Genomic DNA, 26,751 nt, shown 5'->3' with positions numbered 1-26,751 from the left:
CAAACAACCGAGTGCTACGCAAGGATTTAGCTGATATACTTAATAAGAGTAAGAACAACATGACTCCTTCACAGTTTAAGCGGGCAGAGGACTTTTTGTTAAAATATACATGCTTGTTTGCAGAAAATAGTTTGGATTTTGGCAGAACTGGTATAGTGAAGCATCATATCAATACAGGTGACAGTAGACCTATCAAACAAAGACCACGAAGGGTACCAGCTCACCTCACAGATGAGGTAGACAAGAATATAGATGCCATGCTTGCTAAAGGTGTCGTACAGCCTTCCAACAGTCCATGGTCTTCGCCAATAGTTCTGGTCAGGAAGAAAGATGGAAGTTATAGGTTCTGTGTTGACTTTCGCCGCCTTAACAGTTGCACTATACAAGATGCATACCCTCTCCCGAGGATTGATGAGTCACTTGACCAGTTGTCTGGGTCTACCTGGTTTTCGACACTGGACCTTTGCTCAGGCTACTGTCAAGTTGAAATAGCATCTGAAGACAAGCCAAAAACTTCCTTCACTTCAAGACGAGGACTGTTCAAATTCAATGTTATGCCATTTGGCTTGAGTTGTGCTCCGGCAACATTCGAACACCTCATGGAAAGTGTTCTTGCTGGATTGCAATGGGACATTTGTAGATCTACCTGGATGACATAATTGTCACCGGCAAAACATTTGAACAAATGCTTGACAATTTGGAAAAAGTTTTTTAAAAGGCTTAGCTCTGCCATTTTGAAGCTCAAGGCAAAGAAATGCTGTCTGTTTGCGAAGACAGTAACGTATCTTGGACATGTTGTTTCTGAAAAAGGTATAGTCACAGATCCGAGCAAGATAGCTGTAGTCAAAGAATGGCCAGTACCTGCCAATGTCACCGAGCTAAGGTCATTTCTGGGGTTATGTGGATATTATAGAAGATTCATTCAGAATTTCTCTGCAATAGCCAAGTGTCTGCATACTCTTACCGAGAAGGAGAAACCATTCACATGGACATCGGATTGCCAAGAAGCATTCGATTGTCTAAAAAAACCATTTGGTAAACTCCCCAGTGCTAGCCCTTCCGGATTTTAAGGTCCCGGACGTTCATATTAGACACAGATGCAAGTGACCAAGCAATTGGGGCAGTGTTATCACAAAATATAGACGGGAAGGAGCATGTCATAGCCTATGCCAGTAGAACACTGACGAAGTGCGAACGTAGATACTGCGTTACAAGAAAGGAGCTTTTGGCAGTTGTGCATTTCATCAAGCATTTTAAGCATTACCTTTATGACAAGGAATGTTTAGTTCGCAGTGATCATGGTTCATTAAGGTGGCTGTTCAAGTTCAAAAACCCTGAGGGTCAGCTAGCCAGATGGTTAGAAACCCTGAGCTCTTACAGGTTTCAGGTCCAACATCGACCCGGGTTACAGCATAGAAACGCTGATGCTTTGAGCAGAGTACCTTGTCGACAATGTGGTTATGACCCAGAATGGGAGACATCAGCATCAGATGAAATGAGTGCCAAAAATGCAAATACAGTCACACATGTCAATGCTGCTCTTCCTGTCAATACCAGCAGAGAACCTTGTCACAAGATGAGAGAACTGCAAGACAAGGACAGCGACTTGAAACTAGTGAAAGGATGGATGCTAACAAAAAGACGACCCTTGTACCATGAAATAAGTGGACTTGGGTATGTCATCAGATCCCTATGGTCTCAATGGGAAAGCCTTCTTCTTGAGGATGACATTTTGTATAGGAAATACCAAGAAGACCGTGGCAAGTCATTCTGCCTACAGGCAATAGTACCCAGCAGTGAGCGCAGGACAGTATTACAATACTGTCATGATATTGAAACCGCTGCTCAATTAGGTGTGACTAAGACACTAGCACGCATCCGACAAAAATACTATTGGCCAGGTCTTCAAGCAGACATAAGAACATACATTGCTGGTTGCGAAAAATGCTCAAAACGAAAGAGTCCTCAGAAGAAAAAGAGAGCACCGATGACAATTGTTGAGAGTGGAATGCCAATGGACAGGATCGCAACTGATATACTTGGTGAATTGCCATTGACTGACAATGGTAACAAGTACATTCTAGTTATATCCGACTATTTCACCAAATGGACGGAAAGCTTCCCTATGCCAAACATGGAAGCTGCTACAATTGTCAAAATCTTAGTCGAAGAGGTAGTATCACGATTTGGTGTTCCCTCCAGTATACATTCAGACCAGGGACGTCAGTACGAGAGCGAACTCTTTTCAGAGATGTGCCATGTCCTGCATATTAAGGAGACTCGCACCACGCCCTATCACCCTCAGAGTGATGGAATGGTCGAACGCTTCAATAAGACTCTTGTCACGATGCTCAGCGCTTTTGTCAATGACCACCACTCGGACTGGGATAGGTATTTGCCTTATGTCATGATGGCGTACCGAGCGTCTGTGCATGAGACGACTGGATTCACTCCAAACTATCTGATGCTTGGTCGGGAGGTATCAACTCCACTTGACATCATGTACGATATGCCCAATGCAGTCAAATACATCCCTAGTAATCAGTGGGCTTGGCATCTTAAAGAGACTTTGGAAGATGCCCATAGGCATGTTAGGGAAAATATTAAAACGGCCATGATAAGACAAAAGAGATATCATGACCAGAAATTATAATGGCAACAGTTTAAAAAAGGTGACCAAGTGTATGTCTTTCCCTGTGCGGAAAGCTGGATTATCTCCAAAGTTTACAAGTTACTGGCGTGGTCCATATGAGATAATGGACATAATGACAGACATTACCTACAAGGTAAACTGTGGTTCACATGGCAAACCACAGATTGTGCACGTGGACATATTACGTCTGAAACGTAGCCAGACGTTAAGAGATGAAGTTGTAGAGGACGATAGTTCTCATCATAGCACTGGTCAAGACACCGAGAAAAGTATTATTGACAGTGGGAGTAATGTCGTGGAAGCACCTCCAAATGAGGACAACTTTGATGTTAATGGTAGTGGGACTAGAATAAGGAGATCACCTACCTGGTTGCAAGATTATGTGTTAGATTAATTTGGTCGTCCTTATGAATATGTTAATTAATCTGGGGTTATTGTTTTTTGTTGTTTTTTTTGTCGTTGTAGGAAAATGGCAAAGACAAAGATAACAAGTGGGGAACAAATCAAAAAGTGCCCATTTTGCCCTTTTAAGACAAAATCTCACATTGCCTGGAACGACCACATGGCAGAATGCTATGAGACGAGATATTTTTGCAAGAAATGCGATTACTCAACTCTCAAAAAGGTTAACTACCTGAGACACCTTAAACGGAACCATAGCGAGCATGCAGAGGAAACCCAAAGCAGGGACCGGTCAGAGTGCAAGGATGACGCTGAGGAGTCTTTGTGTAAAGAACTGCCTGAACAAGTTTCTTCAGGTGACGAAGATTGGTTGGGACAAGATCCAGACCTATCTATAGGAGAAGAAATACTGGATGACAGTATGGAAGGTCCATCCACTAGTAAACAAAAGAAGAGTGATTTACCAGAGGACTCAACTGTGGCAGATCCTACTATCAGAAAGCCAACCCAGCTACTGCCAGTCTTCACCCCTAACAAGATTAAGGTGCCACGGCTTGAGGAGCTTTCTAACGATGTGCCGCGAAGAATGGTAGACGCCGCCAGTCAGACTGAACCAGTGCTTTACACAAAATCCATTAAGACCACAATTACAAGAGAACATGGTCGGAAAATAATCACTGTCAAGAGAGAGAAGATGTTATAGATACTGACATGGCAACATGATTATCAAACTATATTAAGTGCACTGCTCATGAATAATTGTAAATATTTTTGCCGTTTTTCTTACTTATGTTTATCATGTTGTTCAAGATCATGCGGGACGCATGTTCTTAAGGGGAGGGAAGTGAAATGGTTAGAGGAGTTACCTCCCGTTACTTGTTTATGTATTAATACTTAATTATTGTAAATATTGTAATTAATTGGTCGATTGACAATAGAAATTAACAAGTAACATTAATAAATGATATCAAGTTAGATGATAAGCATTTTCTTGTCTTAAGAGGGCCAGTTTGACGTAATTTTATCATACAATAGTTGGAAACTTTACTATATTGAAGAAAGTGGCGTACATGGGACATTACAACCAAAGTGTTGAGATATATTAAGTGCCATAGTCTTTGAATGAAAAATCTGTGCACCCTGATGAAGTCTAATAGAATCGTCACGTTAGTTTCTAGGAGTAGACTGTGTAAGTATATCTAGGAAATATACTGTGGTAGTATACCACTTGGCAAGGGTACAGTTGCAAGAGATAGGCAACTGGTTGTAAGGCAACTGGCTAACAGTAAGACACCAGGCAGGTGTCGCATAGGCAACTGACTAACAGTAAGACACCAGGCAGGTGTTGCTATTATTGAATGCTTATTGTCAACAGATGCCAGACAGGCGTCGGCTGACTGTATATAGACAGTTGTCACTGGGTAATTGCATAAGGCACCAGGCAGGTGCCATCATTAAAGCACTTAGGTCACTTGATTCAAAGACACCAGGCAGGTGTCACACTATCTGTATATTTTGCTTAATCAAACCTTCAGTAAACTCAGTGATCTGAGCACGGACCTACTGACCGCTAAGGTCCGACACGTTACACTTTGTAATGTAAATGGTACAGTTGTATACTTAGATCTAAATTTGAAAAAAAGGCATATGTGATTGTTCCATCATCAAACTTAACTGAATACACAGCCACGGTGAAACTTCAGTGTCTTTCTGTTAAAATAGATTTTACCGTGTGGTCTAGGAACCTGCATGCAGAACCTAATGAAACGAACGTACAAATAGGATCATGATATCCATGTTTATGTGGGAGTTGCTTACGGATTTTGTAATCTCTTAGTGATTATAGAGCGTAAAGGCTGGAGAATCTTAGTTCTCGGTCAGTTCGATGATGGCAGTCGACCGAAGAAGACCTAAATTCATTGTGAATTGGCTAGGTAAGCGAAAACTTTGGCTTCAAATTTAGGCCTATGCTCGGGGGTGTTGCTAAAACGCGGAATGGAAAATGAACGGAACGGAAAATATTTTATGCAATAATGTTATGAGGAGGTCAGCATTTTGTAAAATCAAAAGGCTTATGAACAACGGAAGCAGAAATTACAGAGAGAACAGGAAATCATCCTCAGAATCCACCACTTCATATTAATAAATCATAATAATGCATTATTATGTATTTGAAAACGGTGGATTTTGTTGACAAATGTACCAACAGGCGCTTGTTTAATATTTGGCATAGTAAGTTTTAATAAAAATATCGAACAAGCGCCTGTTGGTACCATCCTTTTTCCCGGCTTTGATCCTGTGGGGATCCGGGTTAGAATAGGTCCTCAGTACCCCTTGCTTGTCGAAGAAGGCGATTCAAAGGGAGCGGTCCTTCGGATGAGACCGCAAAAACCGAGGTCCCGTGTCACAGCAAATATGGCACGATAAAGATCCCTCCCTGCTCAAAGGCCATAAGCGCCGAACATAGGCCTAAATTTTGCAGCCCTCCACCGGTAGTGACGTCTCCATATGAATGAAATATTCTCGAGAGGGACATTAAACAATATACAATCAATCAATCATTCCTTTTGTGGTTAATCTATTGACTCTCGCTTTCAACAAAGTAGGTAAAACAGGTTTAGTTTTGGATTGTAGGCACATTAATAGTTGTATTCACGATTTTTATTTGAATTTTATTTTCATTGATATATTTTGTTGAGGGCTTTCCTGCTAAGTTTTGGGCATTTATTCTAAGCTGGTCTGGCTTACACTTAAGTTGTGTTGTTGTCTTGTACGCAGGAGGGTTGCATCCACAGAAGTGTACATTATACTGTAGTTTTCCCACGTCTAAGAATAGCGGCAAAATGTATAGTAGTAACGTGTTTACGGTTTTTAACAATGATGGGGATTTTCTTTACATTTTGTTCATAATTGATTGTCCATGTCAGTTTCCTCATATAGTGTGCTTGTGTTTGTTATAAAATTATTAAACGCCAGCTTCCCGCAACACTTGCCTTGCCTGGCTTACACCAAAGTTGTATTGTCTGTATCCGATGGTTGCATTCACAGAAATGTGTATTGTACAGAACTTATGACAACAGCAGAACCAAATTTCACCCCACAACCTTCCACTCAAGTGAGTGGATCTCAGTTATGGCCTTTTCTAGTGTAATAGTTTCTAAAATAGTTTCAGATTAAAATATCACGTCCTGTATTTCACTATATATTTCTAGATTATTAATCTTTGGATAGGGACGTAGCTTTTTATTTTCAGAGTAAACTCTAACTTTCTCTGCAAGGGTGCTTTGTTAGAGAATTAGTCAAAAATCTTTAATAGCGAATGTTTCTTCAAAAGACGAAATATGAAAAATTTAGGCCTATGACAGAGATAAGCAGACAAAGATGAACTGAAAATTGATCAGAAAGCTTGGAATTACAAGAATTCAGCTATGGTGAGCTAAAACCTAACCGCAATCTGTTTTAGAATTAAAATCAACAAACTTTTTCATTGTAGATTAATAACAATTGCCGTCCATACTTACCTTCTGATATTGTAGCCATACACGTTGCGCCCATAATACAAAAGCAGAAAAGAGAGAGCCACTGAAACAAAGTTTTATTCTTTTAAAAAATGAAGTTGTCATACAATTTTGATTCACATATAACACACACCTTGTTTTCTAATATACTACTCAAAATTTGATAAGGATCATAGATATTTTTATGTTTAAAAAATTAATAACTGCATAACTGGCAATATTGTGTCCAAGTGAAATCAAAAACGTCTTCAACAAACTTGCATGTGCATTTCATGCCATGGGAAATGCGTTTCTCATCACAGTTTATGCTTTTGCTACCATTGCACGATATTCACTCAGGCATCGGTGACTGATTCTTTCTAAAATTTCAAACCCACTTGAGTGTTTACACTACGTTTATCAACACAATGCCCCCTCAACGTGTAAGGCGTCGCCTGACGACAGAACAACTGGGCAGATGTATTGGAATGCTTGACGCTGGCTATTCACAACGTGACGTTGCAAATGCACTAAACGTCAGCCAGAGCGTTGTAAACAGGGCCTGGAACCGACAGCAAACTTTTGGTACAGCAGCACACCGACATGGGGGTGGTCGTCAGAGGTCGACAACCCAACGCCAAGATCATTGTGTGGCTCTTCAGGCAAGACGCCATCCCTTCTGGACAGCAACCAGCCTACGTAACGACCTCCTGAACGCCTCGGGGGTGAATGTGTCCACTCAGACGATACGGAATCGGCTTCACAATGCAGGTCTCAACTCGAGAAGGGCATGTGTTCGAGTCCCTCTGACTGTTCGACACCGGCGGGAGCGATTGGACTGGGCTGAAGATCATGTCACTTGGACACAGAACGATTGGGTTCAAGTTCCGTTCACCGATGAGTCCAGGTATTGTTTGGACTTGACAGACAGGAGGCACCGAGTGTGGCGACGACAACGTGAACATTTCCATGATGCCAACATCAGTGAACATGACCGTTATGGTGGTGGTTCCATCATGGTCTGGGGTGGAATCAGCAGGGATGGAAGAACAGATCTTCATGTCCTGGAGAGAGGAACAATGACGGGGGTGCGGTACCGGGATGAGATCCTCGATGTTTACGTCAGACCCTACGCTGGTGCTGTTGGCCCTGAGTTCATCCTGATGGATGATAACGCCCGTCCTCATCGCACCAGGGTGGTGGAGCAGTACCATCAGCAGGAGACAATTGTCCGTATGGACTGGCCAGCGCGCTCGCCGGACTTGAACCCGATTGAGCATGTATGGAACATGCTGCAGGTTGCCCTTTCACGCCGTAGAGCACAACCCACGACTTTGGCAGAGCTCTGAAACGCCCTCGTGGAAGAGTGGAACAACCTTCCCATTGGAAACATCCGGGTGCTTATTGACAGCATGGCTCGACGTTGTCAAGCCGTCATTGATGCAAGGGGAGGCCATACTCGGTATTGACACTTCATCGACTAAGTGTAATCATGGACTATCCCCAAAAACTGTGTAATTCTTTCTCTGGTTTGCTGTTAACTTTTTGTAATGAAATGCCTTTTGGTGTTGTTATCAGATTTCAAGCATTCCGTATTGATAAAAGTTCATGCCGTTCATGAATTTTCATTCATAACCTGAGTAAACACGTTTCGGAGTCAAATTTATGTCTTTTGCTATGTCAGTGGTAAATTTCACACATATAACCTAGTGATCCTTATCAAATTTTGAGTAGTATATTTGAAGATAAACAGGAGGGACGTCCCGTAAGCCTTAATAGTCACTTGAGTAACGTGCAATAACTTTTCAACGGACAGGTCAGTCAGTCAAGTTGTATTTACTATCCAGATTAACGGTGGGTTGTTTTTTTCAATGTCCAAGAGTAAAAGAACAAAAGAACTGCATTTCACGAGCCTCAGTAACGGGTCCAGGGGTCATGGATTCCACAATCTTCATATGCATGGATATAATAGTTTAGGTCACCTCAGTAAACTCAGATGACTTATTTAAAATATTTTTAGCTCACCTACTTAAACTTAGATTACCTATTGCAATTGGTTGTCGTCGTCCGTCAACAATTGAACATTTTTAACTTCTTCTTGATAACTATCATAATGATTCCAATTCTTTTCAGATTTGGTATGAAACATCTTTTTAAATTTGGGACAAGGGGGAGATAAATTGTAAATTTCAGGACTCCTGCACCCCTGGGGCCTTAGGGGTGGGGCAAATACTGCTAAAAATTGACCAATTTTCAGAAATCTTTTCTACAACCGCACATGTGTAAATTGTATAGTGATGTAGAGCGGAAAGGCCTCTAACAAAATTGGAAATTTCCTGATTCCCGGGGTAGGGGTTCTGACACCAGAGGGCCAAACTTGGTATACAGTGTTTATGTGTAAAACACTTAAAATAAAATCTTCTTTATTGCTATTAATACTATGGATATTTAGAAAGAACAGATAGTCCTTTACCAAAGTTGTAAATTTTATGATCCCAGGGGTAGGGGTTTTGGTATCAGGTGGGACCAAAATGGTCAGTTATTAGATAAGTGAACAATGTAACATTTTAAACTTCTTGATAAGTATCATTCCAAGTCCTTTCAGTTTTGGTATGAAGCATCTTTTGGACAAGAGAGACATAAATTGTAAATTTCAGATCTCCTGCTCCCCTGGGGCCTTAGAGGTGGGACAAAAATTGACAAATTTTCAAAAATGTCTTTCTCTACAACCGCACATGTGTAAGCATAACGAATTCCATAGTGATTTAGAGCAGGAATGCTTCTACCAATATTGTAAATTTCATAATCCCCGGGGTAGGGGTTCTGATCCTAGGATGGGACCAAAAGTATTATATAGTATAGATGTGTAAAACATTTAAATAATATCTTCGATTATTATGCTATTGATACTAACATTGAAAGTAAATAGATATTTAGAAGGAGTAAGTAAACCTCTACCAAAATTGAAAATTTCATGATCCCAGGGGGTAACGGTTTTGGTTCCAGGGTGGAGCCAAAATCACATGGTTTTGTTATCGTCTGCTATATTAGTGAAAGCGAGATGGGTAGAAAGGGGAAAGAGTTATCAAGCGATGTTAAGAAAGTTATATGGAATCTCTTAGACCAGGGAAATTCTATTCGGAAAGTATCAGAGCTGTTAAGAATTCCTCATACGACGATTTCAAGTGTGAAAAAACGTATTGAACAGAGAAGTTCAGCGGAAAACACCAAAACGAAGCGGTCGGCCTCCTAAAGTGACAGATCGCCATTACCGACGATTGAAAAGGTTGGTCAAGACGAACAGAAGGCAAAGTTTGCTAGACATTACGAACAGATTTAATGAAAATGTGGACCAACCTGTTGCCAAACGTACCGTGCAGCTTCATCTCCATAAGCATGGTTTCTCGAGGCATGTTTCTAAGAAGAAAGTGGTTGTGAAAGAAGAAAAGATTGTCTTGGTGCAGGGAAAAGAGACGATTGACAGTAGAAAATTATTGGAACAGAGTTACTTTTTCGGACGAATCTAAAATCATGATAGGACATGATTCCCGTGTATATGTGTGGCGCAAAAAGGATGAGGGATGGTGGCCTGATTTAGTGACACTACGACAAAGTAAGCCATGTTATGAAGTGATGATTTGGGGGTGTATAACATGGGAAGGGGTGGGGACTATCACGTCTGTGAATGGAAATATAAACGCTGAGAAATATCAGGAGATCATTGATGAAAACTTGTGGCCAGTTATAGTCCGTCATTTCCTCGCTGAAAATTACATATTTCAACAAGACAACGCTCCGGTACATCGGGCTAGAAGCACCCAGGAATTTCTCCACAGAAAAAATATTACCACCATGAGTTGGCCAGCACAGAGTCCAGATATCAATATTATCGAGAATCTGTGGTTGTTACTTAAAAGCTTCAGACACGAGTTGGGAGAATCGGGAGTAGGGATGACCTCTTCCGAGAGATTCAGGACATCTGGACAGGGATCACGATAGACTATGTTAGAAGCCTGTATCGATCGATCCCTCGAAGATTATTGAGTGTTATACGATTGAAAGGACATTTGACAAAGTATTAGGTAAGTTTGGTTTATTTTATTAATTTTAGAAACAGCATACCTACAGTTTTATTTTGACCTAATTCCGTCGCGAATGTAAACACGCCGCCATTTTGTAGGAATACTTATTGCATCATACTGTAAATATTTTGAAGCTGTACATGGGTAAAGAAGACTTGTAAATGAACTTTAACAGAAGGGGTTTTACTATACATAAAACCCCACCCTCCATTAGAGCCCCTGATACAAGGACCACGGATTTTCACCTTTCTGGTAGAGGCATCTCAGCTCATAATGACTATCATTACAGATTGTCTGCTAGATGTCTGGGTAAAGAAAATTCATATTTAAAAGATTGCATCATTTTTTTTACCCTCACGGTAGCATCAGATCGACTGACCCAGGGACAATGAATTTCACAATTTTTAAAATTATTAACATATACTTAGTTTTGTTGTTTGATGTGCAAGAGTCAAAAAGAAGGTACAAGTGTACATATATCTAAAGAAACAACATATTTTCATTGGGTACATGTATCTAAAGAAACAACAAATTTTCACTATTAATAAGCCTACCTTCATGTTTATCATTTATATATGCATAATTTCGTTGTTTGATGTTCAGGAGTAAAGAAGATTTTAAAAGAAAATTTAATGCAACATAAAACCTATATTGCGTCTAGCGCTAGAACCTATGACCCTGGGGCATGGTCTACACAGTTTCAGTAAAAAAAAAAAACTTGCTCATATTAACCATATGCATGCTTTGTGTGGTTCATGTCCCTGAGTAAAGAGTTTAAAAAATTGCATCATTTTTGAAATTTGTCTCCACCACTAAGGCCATGGGGAGCAGTGGCCATGAAATTTACAATTTTAGTTTTCCTTACCCCAAAATATGTTCCATACCAAATTTAATAAGAAATGGGTATATAATAATATTCAAATAATAACGCACGGCGGACGACCATGGCTTAAAATAATTATGAATTTTCTATTCTTTTATTACACTGTAACACATCTGGGACGGCTAGCGATAACTTACATGTAGAACCTCCTCCGGACGCCATTTAGTAGCAAGAATAAAGTCACGTGACTAGACGCTTGTTTGGGTTGGGGTGCCTGTATGGTTCACTTTCCACGTAATAGTTTTTTTTCATGAACGGAACGCTGTACGGTTAACACCGTGCGGCACGGTTCATTTTTAATCGATGGGCGCATGCGCCAGTAATTATAATGGTATATTTAGTACGTTTCAGGGTCTCTATTTTAAACTCCAAGAGACATGGTAGGGCAGAGCCAAATACATTCGGCTATAACATGGATAAGTCTTAAGAAATAGAAATTTGAATAGAAAAAAAAGATAACTCGGAACTTTCCACTAACTGTACTTAAACAATAGGGAACAAAAAATTCAATCTGGAAGCATATTGTGCACTCTGAATTGATACAACTCACATTCTGAATAGAAAAGCCTTAAAGTGGGTCATGGTGCACCAATCCATCTGACATTTGAACTGATTAAATATTTCTCTGAGAGTGAGGCATGACAAAATGTCGGTGCAATATCTTCATGTACACTGTATCTATGATGATAAAAAGTCCAGGAAACCATTTGATCTACTTTTAGCCCTAAAGAAGGTCATGATGCACCAATTAAGTTGAAATATGAACTGATTATGTATTTCTCTAAAAGGGAGGTTGTGACTAAATTTCAGAGCAATGCCATGACCATACCAAAGAAAAAATTTTGGAAAACTGTTTGACCTACTTCTACCCCTAAAGTACTGTAGGTCATAGTGCGCCAATCCAGCTGAAATGTTAACTGCACTTGTCTTCCTCGGAGAGGAAGCCTTTGAATAAATATCAGGGCAATATCTGTATCCGTAATAAATTTTTTTAAAAAGCCCGGAAAACTGTTTGACCTTTTTAATCCCAAAAGTAGGTCAAGGATGGACCAATCCAGCTGAAATGCAAACTGGACTTGTGTTCCTCCAAGAGGAAGCCTTTGACTATTTCAGCACAATATCTATATTCGTAATGAAGAAAAGCTGGAAAAACTGTTTGCCCTATTTTTAGCCCTAAAGTAGGTCGACGGATGGACCAATCCAGCTGAAATGCAAACTGAACTTGTATTCCTCCGAGAGGAAGCCTTTGACTAAATTTCAGGGCAATATCTGTACCCATAATGAAGAGAGCCAAGAAAACTGTTTGACCTATTTTTAGCCCAAAAGTAGAGCAATGATGGACCAATCCAGCTGAAATGCAAACTGAACTTGTATTCCTCTTAAAAGAAACCTATGTGTAAATTTCTGGGCAATATCTGTATCTGTAACGAAAAAAGTCCGAAAACTGTTTGACCTACTTGTAGCCTTAAAGTAGGTCAAGGATGGACGAATCCAGCTGAAATGCAAACTCACTCTTACAATTCTTGAGGGAGAAGTTTCAAAGTTGTACATGCATCCGTTACAGAAAAAAGTCCAGAAAACATTACCCCGGACGGACGGACAGCCAGCCAACCAGCCGGACAGACACACGGACAGCGCCATAACATAATACGTCCCGTCTAATGACGGGCATATAAAAATGTATCTCTATTTAATCTCTAAAGGGAAAGGCAATCCTAACCACATAGTTGCTTTTATGAATAAAGTATCCTTACTAATATCGTAATTGACAGTCTTTAAGTACAAAAATCCTTGCTTAACAATTAAATCAATATTAATCTATCATGTATTTTAAATTACCCGCCACTAAGAGAGTGGCCATTGAAGTTTAGTTTATGACGTCACACCGTCTGTTCCGGTTTATTTCATCAGCAGCACTGTAAACATGACAAGTCACGAACAGTTAAGTTTGGAGCCGTATAGATTTGAGCCCGTTCTCTCGCAAGAAGAAATTAAGAAAAGAAGATGTTCAGTTGAGTCGCAGACAAGGCAGACGGTAAACGTTCTTCATACAAATTTCTCAAACTCCAACTCCAACTTATCATTACGCAAATGATGGATCCACAGTTTACGTACCGGTAGTCTTTTCTTTTCAAATGACTTGGTTGAGTCGGGAAGTTCGAAAAATAACCTTTTTTCACATCTCCCTTTCGCATTAGTGTAATTACATGTAACTGCTTGCCAGGAAGGCATCAACCTATCTATTCGTAAGATCTACCACATGCACATCTTTGATGATCTCGCAGGTGCTTGGGTTCAGGACCTCCCCCCCCCCCTCCCCCCCCTCCGAATAAGCTACATGAGTTAATTTAATTAATTTTTTTGTTGAAAATATTTTTAATGCATGTTAACAACGTCTTGCATACCCATAAAGTCCAAAATAATTCAAAATAATCCCTTTAAACAAAATACCCTCACTGGTTATTATAAGTTCTGTTACCAGTGAGCCAGTGAGGGTATTTTTTTAAAGGGCTTATTTTGAATTATTTTGGACTTTATGGATATGCAATACGTTGTTGACATGCATTAGAAATATTTTCAAGAAAAAATAATTAAATCAACTCATGTAGCTTATTCGGAGGGTGTGTGTGTGTGTGTGTGTGTGGATGATCTTAGAATCTCATCAAAACCGGAACAGACGGTGTGACGTCAAAATTATTGATTTTTGTGGTCTTGAATACAAAAGAGTTACACACCATGGCAGCCTCCATAGATCGCGGGACTTTCAATTTTTTGACGTTTTCAAACTAGTACTGAAGCAAATCTAGGCCATATATCAACAGAATTGTATGACAAATCTTTATCATATGATTAATCCTATCATTTAGCATCTAAACATTTTTGGGTTGCCTTTCCTTTTAAGCAATAGGAAAAAATACAATTTCGAAATATTGTTCATCTCAATTGCATTTAAAAATATCTTGTGCTTGAAACATACTTGAAAATGTAAGACTCTTTATCTTATGAATTGACAATATCCAACTTCATCATATTTTACCTAGGCGTGTTTTAAATAAATTTCTTTTGGGTAACCTTTCAAGTGATTCAAATATTTATTGTTGACCTATAAATTTAAATCTCCCATTGCACGGCTTTGCACACAAGGCAGTTTCCTACAGTCCTTCATAACAAACGAGTAAAACTTTCCATATGAAAATTTCAAGGTTACTTTGCCTACTAAGTTAAATGAATCAGACGGTATCATTCCTGTAAGTAAGTAAGACCAAAATGACCTTTCATCTTTAAACTTCCAAGTCATTAGAAATCAAAACATCACACCAACAAATCTGATTAATTTTCGAAATGTATTTGTTTATATATAGCTTTACATGTAAGTGATATTCGAGAATTGTTCGCTCAGGTATAGACAACACCCACTTAAGAATAAAAAATCTTATAATAAATAGAAATATCGGAATTCCCTAAGCATTTCATCATAAACTTCTCATTAATAAAATTATCATTTAATCATTTCTGACTTCAGATTAGAACCCAATAAAAGACATGTGATGTTAAATCTGCAAGATTGATATAAATCGGGTATAAGATGTGGTTTATATCTGGTCCACAAGGAAGAAAATGCAAGTTGATAGTACATTAATGACAATGGTGTGTGTGTGTGTGTGAGAGAGAGAGAGAGAGAGAGAGAGAGAGAGAGAGAGAGATTCAAAATACAACTTACATTCAATATACATGTATATCGCCATTACAGCCTTTACTAGATCCAAGTTATTGCGTATGAACATAAACTTCCTGGTTTGTATTTCCTTATATTTACACAAAGTGCATCGCGACTATAAATAAAGTAAACTTAATATGAAGTGTAGCATGTCTTTTTATTACTCTGAAACACATATATCAACCTCATAACTATTAGTGCAAGACATCTTCGGCAGTTATGCAATCATCACTATATTTCATTCACAAAGTTGATTTACCGTATTTTGTCGTAAAATGCAAACATCTTGATAAGAGACAGAAGCATGTTCCTGAGTCACATACGACTGCCACTTTTAAGTTTCTAATGTCTCAGTGCATTAGATTTTATTTCCGGGTCAAAATATTCTTTTTATCTCTAAAATGTTTGTTGATGATTTGTGGCAGTAACAAGTTTGCAACACATATTCATTAATCGTATTTAGTGTTTGCCATAAAAGGATTCAATTAAACCTATTGAATACGTAAATATTGAAGAACAGGTTAAAATGTGTGTACAGGTAAGACCATTCATTGGAGCCCAGACATGTAGTACGAGATAGTATGGGGAAAAAAATCAATAAAACTCTACTGACATTTTAAATAGATAAAGCTGTAAGAAACAGATGACAAAGTACGTCATATTTCTTTCATGTCCTCTGTTTTACTCTGCTGATGGTGAAGATTTAAAGTGCAGACTGACCATTAGGGGCCCGGTTACACTACAAATGTACATGTACATTTAGACCCCATATGCATTTGCCACACCTGACTGGTTTTCTACATGTAGTTTGACTCAAGCAGTGCGCATCTACTGAATATGGAAAACACATGAAATGTTGTAAAATCTCATGCACATGCCCACAAGTACAATAAAATTATCAAAAAATAAGTATAATATTCAAAATATTTGGATAATTTAGTAGAAATGGTGTAGTAATTTATTTTCGTCTTTTTTTAAATACATGTTTGCATGTGCATGCAGGCATTTGCATTAAGCATGTCAAAAATATGTATCATACGTGTTATTAGGATCAGCTGATAGAATGAAATACTTAGAAACCATAAAATGCAGATATATAAGAACTGAAAACAATGGTAGTCACGCTGAGAAAACATCGAACACGGACCAGCGATACTACTTACTGCTGCAAATAAGAGGAGATAGATGTGCACTATGTGTCGACAATATTCTCTTTATTATACCCCCACTTTCTAAAGAAAGTTCGGGTATATTGTTTTTATCCCGGTCCGTCCGTCCGTCCGTCCGTCTGTCCCGGTTGTTGTCACTAAAACTGTGTCCATATTTACAGCGCAATCCAAATGATATTCTAGGAGCTGAATAGCAAAGTCCTGTAGATGTGCAATAAGGTTTCAGAATGTTCATATTGGCCCCAGGGGGCAAATAAGGGCCGAAAATGACGTTTTCTATTACAAAGCTTGTCACTTAAACTCTATCTACATCTTTAGGAATAGTCACATGATATTTAGGGAGCTGAATAGTAATGTCCTGTAGATGTGCAATAAGGTTTTGGAATTTTCATATTGGCCCCAGGGGGCAAATAGGGACCGAAATATGACGTTTTCTATCATAAAGCTCCATCTACATCTTTAGGAGTAGTTACATGACATTCTAGGATTGTTGACCTTGAATGACCTTGAAAGTGGGTCAAGGTCAAAGGTCAAGATCACTTTCTCCTCCACAAAGTCTTAGGTGGTTGACCTTTAAAAATGGGGTCAAGGTCAAAAGTCAAGGTCACTCTTCAAGATGTGGGTGGGTCTCCACAAGCGACGCAACATTGAGTATGTACGTCATTCCAAAGGAAGTCTATATCCTTCACGGGATTCAGCATGATAGCTGTCTGCACCAAGTACTTGCGAGACACAGATAGCTGACTGACACTCTACGCATAACTTGGAAAACAGTCTCCATGGGAAAGCCCTGTCAATGTCAGGGAGGACTGCATAAACCAACCAAGTGACAATTTACATATCTGCCCAATGTTCAACAGTAGGACACTGGTACTCATCTTTAAGCAATACACAAAACTGACACTCTACACAAACTGATAACAGCGCCCCCCCCCCCCCCCCCCCCCCAAGAAAATTAAAAATTAAAACAAATACACATACATGATACACAGAAATAGTTAAACATGTACATTTCACCTTCTGTAATATTGTAAACCAATAAATGAATAAAAAATAATTCCAAAAAAAAAAAAAAAAAAAGAAATGATAAATAAAATAAATGAACAAGCCAGACTTGCCTGATCAGGAATGATGCAATATCCTCGGTTCAGACTCTATACTCAGGAAACAATTTCTTTGTGCCTTTGCTCAGCCTCTCAAATCGAAGTGAACTCACTGAAATGACATCCACGTCCACACATGTACACAAATCATCCAACGAGGAAATGCGCAGCTTCCCCTCCTGTCGTCCGTTTACTGCACCCTCAAAAGTGAAAGTAGAAATCCCCGCCAACCAACTTTCTCACATGTCACTGTTTCGGATCCTATAAAAAGCCACTTTATCAATGTACAGTGATCACCATCATGCATTCAAACACAAATAAACAACATTGATATCATTCAAACTCCATTATTTCTTCTCTTTATACCATCTAGTATTTAACCCTGGTCACATTACCTTCGTAAATATTTTGCTCACTAAAACGTCATGCTGGGTCAAATGATCATAGTTATATTTAGAGAGGGAAAAAGTGGAATATGACGATGTCTGATCATCAATTTTTATCACATTTGTTTGAGAATGTAATTCACTAAAAATTAAACTTGTCGTAAAAATTACACACTGAAGTAACTACGACGAGTTGCAGAAAACCTGGATTTTCGAGTTACTGCCGGATTTTATCTCTTGTGAAGTATATCTTGTACAGAAGCGGATGTAAGAATTTTTGAAGTGGAGGGGGGGGGGGGTCCAGCACTTGATCGTTTAAATACTTTTCACAACGTCTATCCGCTATCTATTTCTGATATCGCAAAGAAATGAGAGAGAGAGAGAGAGAGAGAGAGAGAGAGAGAGAGAGAGAGAGAGAGGTTACTCCCAGTAGGCTGGGGGCGGCCTAGGCCCCCAGAAGCTGTAGGGTAAATGGTGCAACTCCTGCATTCTGAACATTTCCTGGCACTTCCTTTTCACTTTCAAATTGTCTACTTCTTAAACAAAATTTTTTATGTTACATATATACAAATGTACTTTTTAAGAATTCTTTTTAAAAGCGATACTTGCATCTGACGAAAATATCGTAAATATATTATCAGTGTGTTGTCTTATTTATCCTAGAGTTGAATGATATTTATAATAGTGTTGATAAATTTGAATGAAGCAATTAGTAGTACATATACATGTAAGTATCTACCGTTCATATCATTTGGACTCAAAGTTTCGTTAAAATTGAATATTTCTTAAACTTTTTGGTTCTCCAAAGGGGAGGGGGGGGTCCAGACGCCCTAGACCCCTCCCCCCCCCCCCTTCTGGATCCGCCCATGTCTTATGTGTTGTTTCTGCTAGGAACTTTCATTTGCGATTACAGTCACTTGCCCTTCAAAACCATCCCAATGCGAAGTAATATGAGCCCCGTCGGTTTTATTGACAACGCAATTTCTTTCTTTTGAAATGGGAAAGAAGTTCGAGTTATTGACCCCCCTCTCTCTCTCTCTCTCTCTCTCTCTCTCTCTCTCTCTCTCTCTCTCTCTGGTAGGCAGTCGAAACGGTATGTAGTGAAAATGTAAGTTTAAACGATGAATTCAGTCATGTTTAGTGAAAATGTAAGTTTAAACGATGAATTCAGTCATGTTTTGAAGATTTGGTATATCGAGGTTTGGCTTTAAGTACGTACTTTGTTTTAATAGCGTTAGGCCTAGTTGTTACTGAGTCAACTTCTTCATCCCCTTTTGGAACTGAGAATGCAATGACGTAGCCAAATCACACTGTGGCTTCTTTGCTAGTTAAACATTATAGGATTCAGCGATATAAAAAAAAGGGGGGGGGGTCCAGGAATCCAAAAAAAGAAGGAAAAAAATGAATTGATAAAAATAAATATACGTGTATCACCCAGTGCTAGTTAATATTTTATTCAACTTGTACATTAAAAATAATTGCCTACAAATATTAGCAGTATCATATTTAAAAAAAAAAAAACACTACAAAGATGTCCCACAGAAAGGGGGGGGGGGGTGCCAATCCCCGGATTCCCCTCTGGATCCGCCATTTGGACAGAGAGTACATTTAAAGGCAAACACTTACGTGCGGGTATTACTGTCTCATGACAGCATCTAGTTCCTTTTGCTGAAAACATTGACAATGTACAATGATAACAGACAGTAAACCATTATACAGACTGCAACACACTTAGCACATGCCGATCAGCGAAATTCAATCAGGGGGGAATTAACTAAAGTAGAATATTTTTTCCTGTAGTAGACTACTGACTGATGGTATACAGTTTACTGTTTGGACTACTTGTGGTGCATAGAAATGATCGAAAACTTAATAATATGGCTGGATATACATCTAGGTGTGTTTCAAGAGGTCAGCGAGGGAAAGGCTTCGTGGTATTTTTACAACAGGAAAATGTTCATTGATATGAATATAAGCTTGCCAGCATTCATAATAAAGAAGGAAGTTGTCCCTTGCAGTATTATTAAAGGTCATAGGAGACGATTTTCAATACAAAAAAAATTTGCTTTGCACGAAAATGTGTTCTTCTTTAATTACCTAACATATATAAATAAGTCATTCAGAAAAAGTCGTAAGGTAACAGACGCTACAGACCGTCAAATGTTGCTGTGGTGTGAAGTATCACAATAGTAAGATGACTTATCTCCCTTGCATGATGACGTCAAAAGAGACCAGCCTAACGCAAATGTGTATTTGTTTATACTAACAACTGCGGGTTTTAGTCGTCAAAATTTTCAATGTGCTTATATTCAACTGGAATGTAGCAAGTCAGGTATTTCTATATATTTTTGTCTAAAGGATCCAACGTTCAGAAAGACTTGGGTGGGAAATCTACACAGAGAACACAGACCTCAAAGTTGTTTGACGATCATTTTACGCGATTACGGTGGTTGATGAGGATCAGTTTCGTTATCGTATACACTCTACTTAGCTTTGGCAAAAACTAATGGGTTTATGAAATTAAATCTTCGACCAGATGCAGTTCTAACTATTTTCGACTACAGACCGACTGCAAGCACGGCGAAGACGAGAAAATCCTGCAAAACGTTGACTGTATAATGAAGGTAGTACAGATATTCATAATTTAGTATAACCTGATCTGATTTGTTTAGAAATCAAATTTGACTATGAAATAGTCATATGAAGCTCTTCTGATCAGAATCCTTTTCTCTGAATATATAAGTAAATAAATTGAAGATGAATAGGTCTAACTTTATATGTTGAAAGTTGCATTATCAGACCCCCCTCCCCGTGTTTTCTGTTTGAAAAAGAATGTTCAAAGCAAATGGTATAGCGATATTGAAATTACAAGTTTTTAGATCATGTGAAATAAACCAATTTTTAAGTTCATGCAAAAGTTGGGGGATGAATTTTTTTTTTCAAATGAAGCACTACATGTAATTTGCACGTTGGTTTCCTTATTGGGGACAAAATTTAAAACAAACAAATAACGTTAAATATTAAGAAAAGTTATAGTAAATTATTCTTCATATAGGCCCTAATGTCGTATTGTAAAAGAATGTTAAGTAGCCATTATATTTATTATTATATTCACCTGTTAAGCTAAAATAGCTGCACACGATACTTGTAAAAATCCTAAGAAAATAAATTCAAAATACGGCGCTCACGATGTGTGCAAGGGAAATTCCGATCTGGCTATAGAATATATCCGAGTCAGGGTGGGACTTCGGCACATGAATCCAAATGGGGATGAGGGGGCGCCCACCATTTTTGTCAGTCAACCTTCAACTTGACACCCCCCCCCCCCTTTGGTAGAAAAAACACACCCGATGCTGCGTGTCTGCATATGGTTAGATATAGCGCAAGTAATAACTATCTAGTATATTTCTCTTATTGTCATCAGAGAATGTACTCTTAAATTATCATACATTTATCATTAACCAGTCAGTATTATTTCAACTGATTCGGAATAAATAGGACCTTGATCGATCTTCTTGTTGATCCTCCGATGAAAAATCTTCAATATGGCTGGCATTTGCATTAATTATGAGTCAAAGTGATATCCTTGTATAACAAACTATGGTTCCCCATTCAAAAACTCCTCCAGTTGCGAATAAATCGTGTATAGATGTGCTTTTGTTTCGATTCGCAAATCTGAGTGTGGTCTCCTATGACGTCACAAACTCAGAAACGATAATCGGGTAACGATTTTCTATTCCAACTACCTTTGCACTTCAATTTCTTCGAGTTAATATCGTTACTAATCTTTAAAAAGTATTTTTATGGGAGTCTATGAAACAAAGTTGATAATTATGGAGAGAAAAGGTATTGTTGAAAACCATCTCCTATGACCTTTAAGGATGTTGGCACCTGGAATTTGGAGTAATGTCAATTTTCCAAAATTATATTAATGACGTACATTAATGTATGTAGTATTCAGAATTGGTAAAATTGAGCAAGTCTACTTTTTGAGATATGGGGCCCAAAAGGGTGAAGATTTTTACAGTGCATATCATGCAAGAAATCCAGAACAGTATATATAATAGATGTGTTATTACAAGAAATTAATTAGATTTATGTATCATATATGGAAATTAACACCTGATTCCATGAAACAGATTGTCTGCTGTCTGATCAAGAAGAAATTTACAATCATAACTTTAATATTTCTTAGTCTTACGTTCTTAATCCCCTATACCCCCTGTTAGGCCAATACCCATAATATTTATTCTATGCATGGATCTTTTGATAGAAATATCAAAGCAAAGGAGTAATGTCAATTTTCTTGTATTTTACATGGGCATAGTGCTGTCCTTAAAGTTTCACACGAGGGGTAAAAATCAATATATGCATCCAGGGGTGCATGAGCATGGGATACATTGTAAAGTCAGGAATGATGTGGCATATTCATAATTGGGAACTTCAAGAACTAATTTCAGTTTTAAACTTTTCGAGTTACTGTCCAGAAACCATATTTGTCTGAAGTTTTCAATCTATTTTCGGTCACTGTGACCTTGACCTTTGACCTTTTTTCTCCAAAATCAATAGGGGTCTTGCTTTGCTGGTATCCAACAATATATCCAAGTTTCATTTGATTCAAATTAAAAAATTTCGAGTTATCCTCCGGAAACCAATTTTTTGGGGAATTTTAAATCTATTTTTGGTCACTGTGACCTTGACCTTTGACCTATTTCCTCCTAAATCAATAGGGGTCTTCCTTAGCTGGTACATAACAATATCTTTAAGTATCATTTGATTCGGATTTAAACTTTCTGAGTTATCATCCGGAAACCAAATATTTCTGAAATTTTCATACTACATTTGGTCACTGTGACCTTGACCTTTGACCTATTTTCTCCAAAATCAATAGGGGTCTTCCTTACCTGGTACATAACAATATCTTCAAGTATCATTTGATTCGGATTTAAATTTCCTGAGTTATCATCCGGAAACCAAATATTTCTGAAATTTTCATTCTATATTCGGTCACTGTGACCTTGACCTTTGATCTTTTTTCTCCAAAATCAATAGGAGTCTGTCTTCCCTAGTACCCAACAATATATCAAAGTTTCATTTGATTCGGATTTAAACTTTCTGAGTTATCATCCGGAAACCAAATTTTTCTGAAATTTTCATTCTACTTTCGGTCACTGTGACCTTGACCTTTGATCTTTTTTCTCCAAAATCAATAGGGGTCTTCCTGACCTAGTACCCAACAATATATCTAAGTTTCATTGGATTAGATTGTAAATTTTTCGAGTTATCATCCCGAAACCAATTGTTGCCGCCCAACGTCCCCCTCCCCCCCCCCCCTCCCCCCCTGGCCCGCCCGCCCGCATCGCCAAACCAATAGCCGAGTTCAACTTCGTTGCAACTCGGCTAAAAATTGTAGAGTGGCAATACAAATAATTGAGTAACAGTTCGAATTTCTTCTGTCATCAATTTTTTTCAACACTGATTTAACGGCAATAACCTTTTGGGTACAAATTAAATGAAAGAGTTGTTCCAGTTTTCTTATATTTCACATGGGTTTAGTAAAAAATGTAAATTTCAAATCAAACACTAAACTTCATGGATCATGCCTCATGTCATGAATAAACAGACCGGAATTTCCTTTGTCATTTATAATTTCAAATGTTTATTTTGCAGCACTGATTTGGGGATAAAATAAATGTGAAGAAGCTTTCAACTGTCTCATATTTACATGGACATACACCTTCTCTTAAAATTGTATGTAAAAGGTGTTAAGCCTTGACCACAATCCAAGGAATTGAGCTACAATCTGAATTTCCTCTGGTTTATCTTTTCAAGGCCAATATCATAACACTGATTTGGGAAACGGGACAGTTTCAATCTCAATTGACCACTTTGGGAGTATTGACCAGAGTGGTTATAACCGGTTAAAACCAGAGGTGGTTATAACAACCCAGTTCTGATAGAAATATATATCACTGATTAAGTGATTTAAACAACACATACATTTTAAAGCAATTTATACATGTATCATATATTTTAACTTTTGATTACAGGATATTGAGAGGCTGTCAAAGTTAGGATTAAGTGTCCATCCACAAACCATTCACAAGAAACTTGTCAGCTGGCAAGATAATCTAGACATGGATTTGAAATCTATTAGAGATTTATGGGCAGAAGGTGGTCACACGAAGTACCAGATCATAGGTGACAACTGGGATAAGAATATACTTCCATCTTACAGAACTTCAGAAAGAAAACCCCTCTCACTTCACCTCTTCAATATGTATGCCACTGTGGATAAGGTAGTGCCAGCATTTTCAACAGACTCTCAGACAGAATAGACTAGAACATAACATTTTGATATTCATACCATCTACACAAGAACAGGAGCTACTAGGCCACAGTTTTTTTTATTTCTTGGTTTACGGATCCGCCGACCCTAATTTCTGGGGAATCGGGGAAAAAATAAAATGCAAATTTCTATTTTTTTAATTCCGCCGATCCTTCCCAACTGATTGTGGGATTTCTTATGAATGTGTTTTAGAAATGATGAAATATAGGATTTGATATGACGGCCTGTGGGATTTAATGAGACTGGTTGTGGGATTCAGTATGTCAGAGTGTGGGATTTAATGTGATTGATTGAGATTTAGTTAGACCGACTGTGGGATATAATGTGACTGTTAAATTTAGTATGACAAAGTGTGGGATTTAGTATGACAGAGTGTGGGATTTATTGCGACTGATTGTGAGATTTAGTATGACGGACTGTGGGATTTAATGTGACTGATTGTGAGATTAAATACAATGGACTGTGGGATTTAATGTAACTGATTGTGAGATTTAGTATGACAAAGTGTGACATTTAGTATGACAAAGTTTGAGATTTAGTATGACAGATTGTGGGATTTAATGGAATAGAGTGTGAGATTTAGCATGACAGAGGGTGGGATTTAATGTGACTGATTGTGGGATTTAGTATGATGGACTGTGGGATTTAATGTGACAGTGTGGGATTTAATATGACAGAGTGTGGGATTTATTGTGACTGATTGTGAGATTTAGTATGACGGACTGTGGGATTTAATGTGACTGATTGTGGGATTAAGTACAATGGACTGTGGGATTTAATGTGACTGATTGTGAGATTTAGTATGACAGAGTATGACATTTAGTATGACAAAGTTTGAGAGTTAGTATGACAGATTGTGGGATTTAATGCAATAGGGTGTGGGATTTAGCATGACAGAGGGTGGGATTTAATGTGACTGATTGTGGAATTTAGTATGATGGACTGTGGGATTTAATGTGACAGAGTGTGGGATTTAGTATGACAGAGTATGTGATTTATTATGAAGGACTGGGAGTTAATGTCACTGATTGTGGGATTTAGTTAGACGGACTGTGGGATTTAGTATGACAGAATGTGGGATTTAGTATGACAAAGTGTCGGATCTAATATGACAGAGTGTGGGATTTCGTGTCGGATTGTGGGATTTAGCAAGACGGACTGTGGGATTTAAAGTGACAGAGTGTGTGATTTAAAGTGACTGATTGTGGGATTTAGTATGACAGAGTGTTGGATTTTAGTGTGACAGAATGTGGGATTTAGTATGACAGTGTGGGATTTAATGTGACTGATTGTGAGATTCACTTACCGGTTTTATCTCATCTTTCGGTCCATTTTTAGATCCTCTTTCAATGTTAATGTTTGACCCATAAGAATTATTAGCTACAAACATTGCCGCGGGTTCCTCACTGAAAAGAAAGTAAAGAAGGGGTCTATGAGCCCCAACACTCATCTCAGTCACGTTGATCCTCGCGTTCTCCAAAGAAAGATTTTAAAAACATCGCTTTGCTCTTTAATTCCATGACAACTTTTGACCCCAAATCAGCTGCATGGGGTTGTGACTAAAGTCACTTAACTGAACTTGAATCAAAATCAATTTGACTACCATGGTCTCGCTGTTCTGGAGAAGATAAAAAGATTTTTCACCTCTATCCTGGTACATGTATTATGCACATTTTATCCTTGATCCTACCTAATGTTTTTACATTTTTGTTTTGCTACATTAATAAAATCGATAACTGGTTATTTTATACCACTCTCATAAAAATTAATCAAGTTATATTACAAATGTATTTTGAAATGGCTCAAACATAATTGACATTCAACAAAAAGCAATTGTCTGCGTTCTGAAATCGATACACGTGTAAACAAACATGGTGATGCACAGAAAAACTGAACTTCATCCACGTGTATGTAAATTAGCTGGGCTGTGTGGTTATATATGCAAGGTGAAGATAACGAAGAGTGATCAATCTCATAACTCCTATAAGCAATACAAAATAGATAGTTGGGAAAACACGGAGCCCTGGACACACCAGAGGTGGGATCAGGTGCCTAGAAGGAGTAAGCATCCCCTGTTGACCGGTCACACCCGCCGTGAGCCCTATATCCTGATCAGGTAAACGGAGTTATTCGCAGTCAAAATCAGTGGGCCAAGAACGGCTTAACAATCGGTATGAAACACGTCAGACAGCATTTGACCCAATGCGGGGTTGTACTGACGAAATATATCGTTATAACGACCATAGAACTTGCGAAATGCTGACTTCAGTCGAGACTGTTGAAACCTCTGTACCATCAACTTGTTTGTCAGTAGCTTACCTCGATTTAAAAACTGACTATACGCAGAACAAGCTGTTGCATATCGAATCAGTTGAGATATATAAACACCATATGCAGGTGATAATGGAATATTGCTACATAAATATGGGAAGTTGACGATGGAGAAGCTGAAATCATCCCGTTTGTCATTCAGTTAAGTTGTCAGTTTGCCGTTAATGTTATAATATAT

The 26,751-nt window shown here is 38.3% G+C and overlaps 1 protein-coding gene across 1 annotated transcript in view; it reads right to left on the bottom strand.

Moving 5' to 3' along the window:
* The window catches only part of LOC125653146 (uncharacterized), a 120,462-nt gene that overhangs the window by 46,720 nt on the left and 46,991 nt on the right, over positions 1–26,751 (bottom strand). The window lies entirely within an intron of this gene.

This window comes from Ostrea edulis, chromosome 7, assembly GCF_947568905.1.
Source record: "Ostrea edulis chromosome 7, xbOstEdul1.1, whole genome shotgun sequence".
In the NCBI taxonomy this organism is placed as follows: domain Eukaryota; kingdom Metazoa; phylum Mollusca; class Bivalvia; order Ostreida; family Ostreidae; genus Ostrea; species Ostrea edulis.
This window is presented reverse-complemented; position numbering and strand designations above follow the sequence as displayed.